Consider the following 8,604-nt stretch of genomic DNA (forward strand, 5'->3'; position numbering starts at 1 on the left):
TCTCTAGAGATCGATTTACTCTCATATTACAGTGTCATAGATTATTCTGCAATTTTCTTTTATACAAAAACATGTGTGTGTGTGCGCGCGCGCGTGCATCTGCGCGTGCGTGCATATTCACATCTGATGGATTCAGCTATGGTAAAGGCCTAAGTAAGACGGTTCGACAATGCATCCTATTCAGCGGCTTACTGCATCGAGGACGGAGAGGGCAGATGAAATCCATGTGATAGACGTTGGAGTTCAGGCGTCAGCTGGGAGGAGAAGAACAATGTGAGGATCGAGAGAAGAGGATAGACACGATGTGGAATATATTTCTCATTTCCGAACTTCATGATGTTGGGTCCTTGGGCGGTGGGAAAATTTATTGTTGCATGATTTTGTTAAGAGTCCACACACAGATTTATTTCCCATGAACATGGATATACTCCATCCGTCCAGGTGTATAGGGCATGCACGTAGTTCTAGGTCGTTAATTTAACTACTTAAATATGTATTATATGTAATAAATAATATATACCATTAAATTCATGCGGGATGTAGTTTCTAAATATGTAGTTTTTATCGTATATAATATATATTTAGCTATTAATTTAACAATATGGAATTACGCGCATGTCCTGTACACTTGAACGTAGGTAGTACTAATTTTATTAAACATTTGTATATGTATATGTGATTTTTTTTGTCACGTAAAGTTACCTGGTCGGCCATATTACCTGGGCAGCAGACCATAGGTGGAGTCCTTGTCCCCCAAGCCTTTTTAGCGTATACACAAGAAAAATAATTTTTTGGTCTTTAACAAAGACCAAGTTTTTTAGGTTTACGAAGACCAAGTTTACATCTACGTACGTGGAACATTAAGTTGAGAGGTGCACATAACATTTTTCCATTACATAAATCGAATGACTATGATTTCTTTTTTTATGCAGGTCCATTAGATGAATGGTCGGTATTTTCTGAATAATGTGAGATTTTCTAGCTATTTTTCTATTTTGATCCCTATTTTGCTTTTAGTACATAATAGATAAGATTCAACACCCTCTAAAATAGTGGGATGATTAGTATCTAGAGTTGACACTCTTCCAAACCCACTTTCATCGATATAATCATCATAATTAGGAGGCGTTCTATCAACGTAATAAATTTGCTCATCAAAACTTCGGGCACTAAAATATCATTTTCATCAAACATAACATCCCCATGCTTATGGCTTTGCATATGATTAGCATCCTGGATATTCCGAGAAGAGACACTAATAACATTGCAATCATGCTCATCATTCAAGAATTTAGTAGAAAACATTTTATTTAACTCTTCTTCTAAGGGCCAGTTCTTTTTAGGCTTCTAGAATAAGCTACCCCTACCTAGCTTGTTGTAGAAGCTCAACTAAAAATATTTTTTTAGAAGCATACTAGTTAAGTATTAATTAGTAGGCTTCTAAAGGAATAATTTTGATTGGGCTTCTAGAATAAGTTGGGTAGGGGGTAGCTTATTTGAGATTATTCTAAAAGCCAGCAAAAGAACTGGCCTTAACACCCTGGCACAATTTTTGGAACCATCATTTTCAAGAAAGACATTATATAGATGAAGCATTTGAGGCAAACTAATTCCCATTTTTGTGTAGTTTTTTTATAAAACCAAATTAGTGAAAAGAAAGAAACTAAAAGGATACATTGCAAGATCAAAAGATATACCGTCAAGCACTCACCTCCCCGGCAATGGCGCCAGAAAAATAGCTTGATGTCTACTATGCAACTGTATTCTTGTAGACGTTGTTGGGCCTCCAAGTGCAGAGTTTTATAGGAGAGCAACAAATTTCACTCAAGTGGATGACCTAAGGTTAGTAATACGTGGGAGGTGTAGTATGAAGATGGTCTCTCTCAAACAATCATGCAACCAAATACAAGAAATCCCTTCTGTCCCCAACACACCCAATACAATGGTAAATTGTATAGGTGCACTAGTTCGGCCAAGAGATGGTGATATAAGTGTAATATGGATGGTAGAAATAGGTTTTTGTAATCTGAAAATATAAAATAGCATGGTAACAAATACTAAACAACAAGCAAAACGATATATCTATGCTTGGAAATAAGGCCTAGGGTTCATACTTTCACTAGTGCAATCTCTCAATGGTGCTAACGTAATTGAATCATATAACAATCCCTCAACATATGACAAATGATCACTCCAAAGTTTATGTCTAGCGAATAACATAAGATGAAATTGTTTTAGGTAATAAAACCATCTCAATCTATTGAGCCATCCCTGTAATTGTCACAAACAACCCTAGATTTTGTACTAGAATAACACCTATGATTCACATCAACCAATTCTAATGTCACCTACATACTCCAATGTCACCACAAATACCAAAGACCTTTGAAGAGTACCCCAAGATTTCTATTAAAGAAACTAGGACAAAAATGTGCATCAATATATGTGCATAGATCACCCCAATGTCACAGGAATCCGCAAGTTTATGACCATAACATATATAAAGTGACTAAATAGAATATCCCATTGTCACCATGGCTAACCACATGCAAGACATACATGACGTGTTCTCAAATCAAATTCATCATAACGAAACCTCAAAGGGGAAGACTCAATTCATCAAACCAAGATAGCAAGGGAAGAACACCATATGATTCAACTATAACAAAGGCCGTGATAAATCGAGATCATGCCATCTCAAGAACACGAGAGAGAGAGAGAGAGAGAGATCAAACACATAGCTACTTGTACATACCCTCAGCCCCGAGGGTGAACTATTCACTCCTTGTCACGGAGACCGCGGGGATGATCAAGATGGCCTTTGGTGATGATTCCCCCTCCGACAAGGTGCAGAACAAGAATCCAGATATGATCACTTCAGAATAGAATCTTGCAAAGGTAGAGCATAAGTTCTAGGTTTATTTCTGTGGGTTCCTTTATTTATAAGAATTTTTAGAATTGGAATCACATGAAACGGAGTTACGAGGGTCCCACAAGGTATCCCGTCACGTTCACCCCCTAGGCATGGCGGGTTGCCTTGTCACCTCCTCGTGGGTCTTCTTATCCTCCCATGAATCTTAGGGGGTCTCTTACGTTCCAGAAAAACTGATAAAAAGTATCATCGTGTTTTTTACTTTGTTTGGTATGCATTTTCTAAAAAGGCAAAAACAAGCAAAAAACAACAACTGGCACTGTGCACTAGGTTATTTGGTTTGTTCCATAAAAATCGTATAAAATTTTACAAAAACCATACAAATTGTTGTAAACATGGCATGAATACTTCATAAATTAGAGATACGTTGGAGACATATCACTCTTCAAAATTCTTTCTCCAAGATAAGATCATCTAAGTCATACTCTAGAATAAAGATGATGTTGAATACATGTTTTTATGAGGATTCCAAGCATTCTCCATCTTGCATTTAGAAGTGCATTTCTTTCTCCCTTACCTTTTGAGATTGTGTTATATCATTATTGATTCATGACAAGTCTCTAAATTTTTTTTGTCAACAATGAGATATTTAAACCCATCATGTCTTCCTCATAGTTATCTTGTATTAGATTTCACCTAAAGAATTTCGAAGGATTGTTGTTATTTGCGGTGCTTATTAATGATCCAAGTATTCTTTATCCTCTCGACGAAAGGAGTTTCTTATCCCCCTGTTAATATAAATCAAACCAATTTCTTTCTTTAGTGGTCGGCTGTCACCTCATATTTTGAGATGTTTTCCATAAGCCCACAACAAGATTTTCTTTTCGCTGTCGAATTCCAACAACTCCATTCAATCCTTGTTCATGAGGATGCTTTTCAATTCAATTATGGTTGAAGTTGTCATTTGTGTTCTCTGTTATTTTCTTTCCAACGATCTAGCCTATATTCTTTTATTCTGGAGGCATTGTAATGTTTCTCTCTTCGATCCAACATCTCATTTTGTTAAGATCATATGGTTTTACTTGTCTATCTATTTAACAGGAGTGTCGTGTCCTCTTTTCAAATTATTTTCATCTTATCAAGTTTTAACTCTCTTTTCATCCCGAGTTTTAACTCTCTCCTTTATTTCTCGTTCCTTGTCTATCTCATTTCAACTTGAGTGGTTTCGAATTCTTGCTTCTTCCTCATGACATTATTCATCTCTTTGCAAATATCAAGATTTGTTGGTTTCACTCGTTTGTTGAAGAAGCAAATTAGAATTCCTATGCCTCTCCCTCTTCTCATTCCAAGATATCAGGTCGAGTTCTCTTCTAATTGGGGGAGAATTGTAACAGCTCGAGATCGACGCTCCAAATGCCTTCCATTTATTCCATCATTGTCGTGTGATTTAATTGTTTGTTGCAATCGTCATCACATCATATGCATTGCTTCATCAAACCACGGCCCTTGTTTTCTCAAAACATGCATCTGTTCATAATTTCCTATTCTCCGTGTGTTTGTCGTTGACCGTTTTGGCACCAAAACACTTGCACATCCCCATGATTGTTAAAACTATTTTATAAGTGGGAATTAAACATTCTCGAAATGGGTCAAAAGATGGCATGTTGTCTTAATATATTGCAGGTAGACCGTGTGCCAAATTTCATCGCATTCGGATGTCATTGGATACCCCAATCGTTAAACTATTGTGGCACTATCGCTAGTAAAATCATAAACTTTTTTCGATATCTAAAAACCGGTGCAGGACAAAAACCTCCCTCTCACCTCAGCCCAAAACTATCAAGTCAACCTACCACAACCAACCCATCCTACCCCTCTCATCGGACCTTCTGATCATGATCGGAGGGACGAAAAACCTCCTACCCCCCCCCCCCAAGACCCATGACCCTAGATCCCTGGATATATAAGGAAGTTCCTCCCATGCTTAATATGGAAACCCTCTTTCATTTATAGTTTTTCGTGCCCCACCCAACAAGCACCACCACTTGAGTGCCTCGATCCCCGTGCCCATCCAATCACCGGCTCCCACCTCGCTCTTGACCACCTCCCACCATGGCAGGCTCGTTTGAGCCCGTTCGAAGCCCGAGCAGTATGCACGAGCGCCACTGCCTATACCTTGGTTTGCTGGAGTCACCGCTTTCAGCTGCCTGGCTCTAGAGCTCTGTCACCATCGGACCGAGGCCCACACATGCAATTGCTTGGCTCTCGAGTGCCGCTCACCTACACCGGGACCCTTGTCTAGAGCTCTCGCAGCTCCCTTGCCTCGGCCACGAGCTCGCCTTGCTGGAGGCCCAAGTTGTTTGGAGCTCATCGAGCCCACCTCACAGAAGGAGACGTTGGAGCACCATCGGGCCAAGACCTGACGCCCTCTCCCTTCTCCTTCTCTTCATCCCTCTCGATCTCCCATCTCCCTCTCTCTATCCCGAACTGCAGGAGGCTGCCGCTGGAGCCCCCCATCGCCACCAACCTCCATTCACCTTGCTACCAAATGGATCTAGGGTGAACAGACGAAAATGTGCCCACCTTTGCCATTCCCGGTGCTTTCCGAGTCCTTGCCACCGGGATCCGACGAGATCTTCGGTACCATGAGCTTCTTCACCCTCTGGTTTGGATCCCTCCATCCACCCCGTACATGCAAATTCCTCGACCCGCGAACCACACACACGTTAGCACTTTTTCCGTCCCATTTTTGCTAGGGGTAAATTGTACTAAGTCCTAGCAAATGCATGTTTCCATCTCATGTGATGATCATAAGTTTGTATGTGTGCATTGGCTGATGATGAACGTTATAGCTAAAATGATCTACATGAGGTTTATTACATGATGGTGGCATTTGCACACATATAAGGATTAATATATTTATTGTAATATTCGTTGGAAAAATGCATCATGAAATATCTGCAAAAACCGCTAGAGCATTCAAACTTGCGTTAATTATTGCATCTAATCCGTAGCTCTTCTGCATGTGGTTTCTTCATGAGATTTGGTCGATGTGATGTGTAATATACTTCCATGCCATTGGTTGCCATGTCAAACATCTCCAACATGTTAATTTGCTGCCCTAAAGAGACAATCATGTTAAAACTGTTTTTGTGTTAACATAAAATTCCATCTTGTTAAAGTCATAGGAAATGATCCACACATCCTATTAATTTGTGCAAATGGAATAATTTGAATATTGCCATGTCTACTACAAGTAAATATCAATGAAATAAATTTTAAAATTGGTCTACCTATTGTTTTGTGCATCCCAAGTCATCATCATGTAGTAGCTATTTTCCAATCCCAGTTTTTCACCACGTCTGGAACTGTTGTTGAAAATTTGTCAACTTCTATTGATGAATGCCATGGATGTAGAGGTCATATGAATATGCTAAGTAAGCATGTTTTTCTATTAATAATCTATAATACCACACCATACTTTGTTTTATGATGAAAAGTTCCTGTAGCACATTTCAAACTTGCCCTCAAAATGTCATTTCAATGTTACTGCTTGCATAAAAGCTGTGACTTTCAGTAAATCCAAATCTGGATAGAAATTGTGCTTCCTTCTAAAATCATATAAATTCAACCATGTTGCCTATGGAAATGATCTTCATATGTGTTAGGGAATTTGCTGCCTTAGTATTTTAGCGATGATGATAATGCACCTTGTGGTCTAATCGTGTGCCAAATTCTTCAGGTACACTTTGTTTGGTACAAGACGATTAGGCATACCCTCACACAAAATAGAACGAAGACGATGTTTTCTACGTGTTTATTTCCTTGCTTGTAGGAAACCCATACTATTAAGAGGGAATCCTCACCATAATGTATTGGGTTAATCAACGCACGTACACATTCCATTTTTACCCACCACATATCCTTTTGTTCATTGAGAGATAGGTCCTCGAACTATTACCTAACATTGGTTTTTACACCCGAGCAGTTCTACTGCTGGTCTGAGCAGTTGTACCGCTTGGCTGGTACGTCCCGTGCAACTACCGCCCCACGGGTGATACCTTCAGGTTGCTGCTCTCACCTTGATGCCAGCGATTGTATCTCTTATGATCTGTCCAACCCTGGAGAGTAGCTTGAGGCGGTTAAACCATCCTAGTACTGCCCAACCACCGAAATTGGCTTTGTCATGGGGCAGTTATTGGGCGGTGGTTTCCTGGTTATTCCGGTCAACTCGTTTTTTGAGTGGTACTACCAATGTATGAAGTGGTTATACTGCTCTAGACTTAGCTACAACCCGTGCTCGATGCTTGTGGTCACATTGATGCAACCAACATCCGAACTACCACTCAGGGCGACTACTCTTTGTTATAAAGCAATTGTTGACCGGTGGTCGAGCGGTTGTTCCAGTTACTTATTTCAACCGGACTACCGCCCACACCACCAGTCGTACCACTTAGTAGGGTTTCTGCAGGGTACCCGTATTTTCTGGTTGTACTAGTATGCATAGGGGTTGTACGACTGTAGTGTAAAAATTGTTGTAACAATTGGATTTTGGGGGACACTATATAAGGGGGTGATCCTTTCACCTACCTTCTCACCTCTATCCCCTCTTTTTCCTCCATTGGTGCCCTCTAAGATTACTTGCGTGATCTCTCTTCCTAGCCACTCAATCTTGTAAATTTGTAGGGAATGAAGGAGGAGACCTAGATCTACACTTCCACCAAAAGAAATTTGATTCCACATAATTTCTTGTCTGGATTTTGTTACTCTTGTGTGTTTGGGCACCCTAGATGGTTGAGGTCACATCGGAGCCACAATCCATTGTGGTGAAGCTTTGTGGTGGTGTTGGGAGCCTCCAATTAGGTTGTGGAGATTTCCCCAACCTTGTTTGTAATGGTTCAGTTGCCTCCTTAAGGTCACCACTGTGGCCCTAGTGGCTTCTTGGGGAGCATTGTGCCTCCACGCCACTCCAATGGAGACGTGCTTACCCTCAAAGGGAAGGAACTTCAGTAACACATCCTTGTTTCCATTGGTTCCAGTTGTGGTTATTTCTTACCTTTACTTTGTCGAAGTTTTTCTTGTGTTGTATCCTTTGATTGCTTGTATTGTTGTTCTTTCTAGTATCATACATGTAGTTCACCTAGTTGCATATCTAGACAACCTATTTTTTGCTAAACCTAATTTGTTACTAAAATCTAAAAATTTGTAGTTGCCTATTCATCCCCCTCTAGTCAACCATATCTACCCTTCCAATTCCTATTAGAGCTATGTCGCTTTTAAAGGCTTAACCTCCCTAAGAGTATGGTTTACGATGTGAGTTGCGGAGGGGATAACTCTACGGCCGGTTATGTGCCTATGGTCACCCGTGATGATTTGAATGAGTGAACTGTCTCTCTCAAATCATCCATGGTGTACGAGATCAAGGACACGCCAAATAAATTACTTGAGAATCTTAAACTCCTGACCAATCCTAAGGATTTGACTAATCCTATCCATACGAAGGGGCATGCGATTCCATCAACGAAACAACTAGTAACGAGCTCCCCAAATTCTCTCACGGACTTAATGGATAAGGAATCCATGCCACAGTTATCCCTCCCCCATCCTATGTTGGACCGGTTCCCTCACCTCATCTTAACTCTAATGAGCCCCCACCCAATCTTGTTTGACAAACTTTCCTAATTGGGTTTTCTTATCAACTCTCATTTGAATCACAACTCAACACAATTATG

Source organism: Hordeum vulgare, chromosome 7H (assembly GCF_904849725.1).
Source record: "Hordeum vulgare subsp. vulgare chromosome 7H, MorexV3_pseudomolecules_assembly, whole genome shotgun sequence".
Classification (NCBI taxonomy): Eukaryota; Viridiplantae; Streptophyta; class Magnoliopsida; order Poales; family Poaceae; genus Hordeum; species Hordeum vulgare.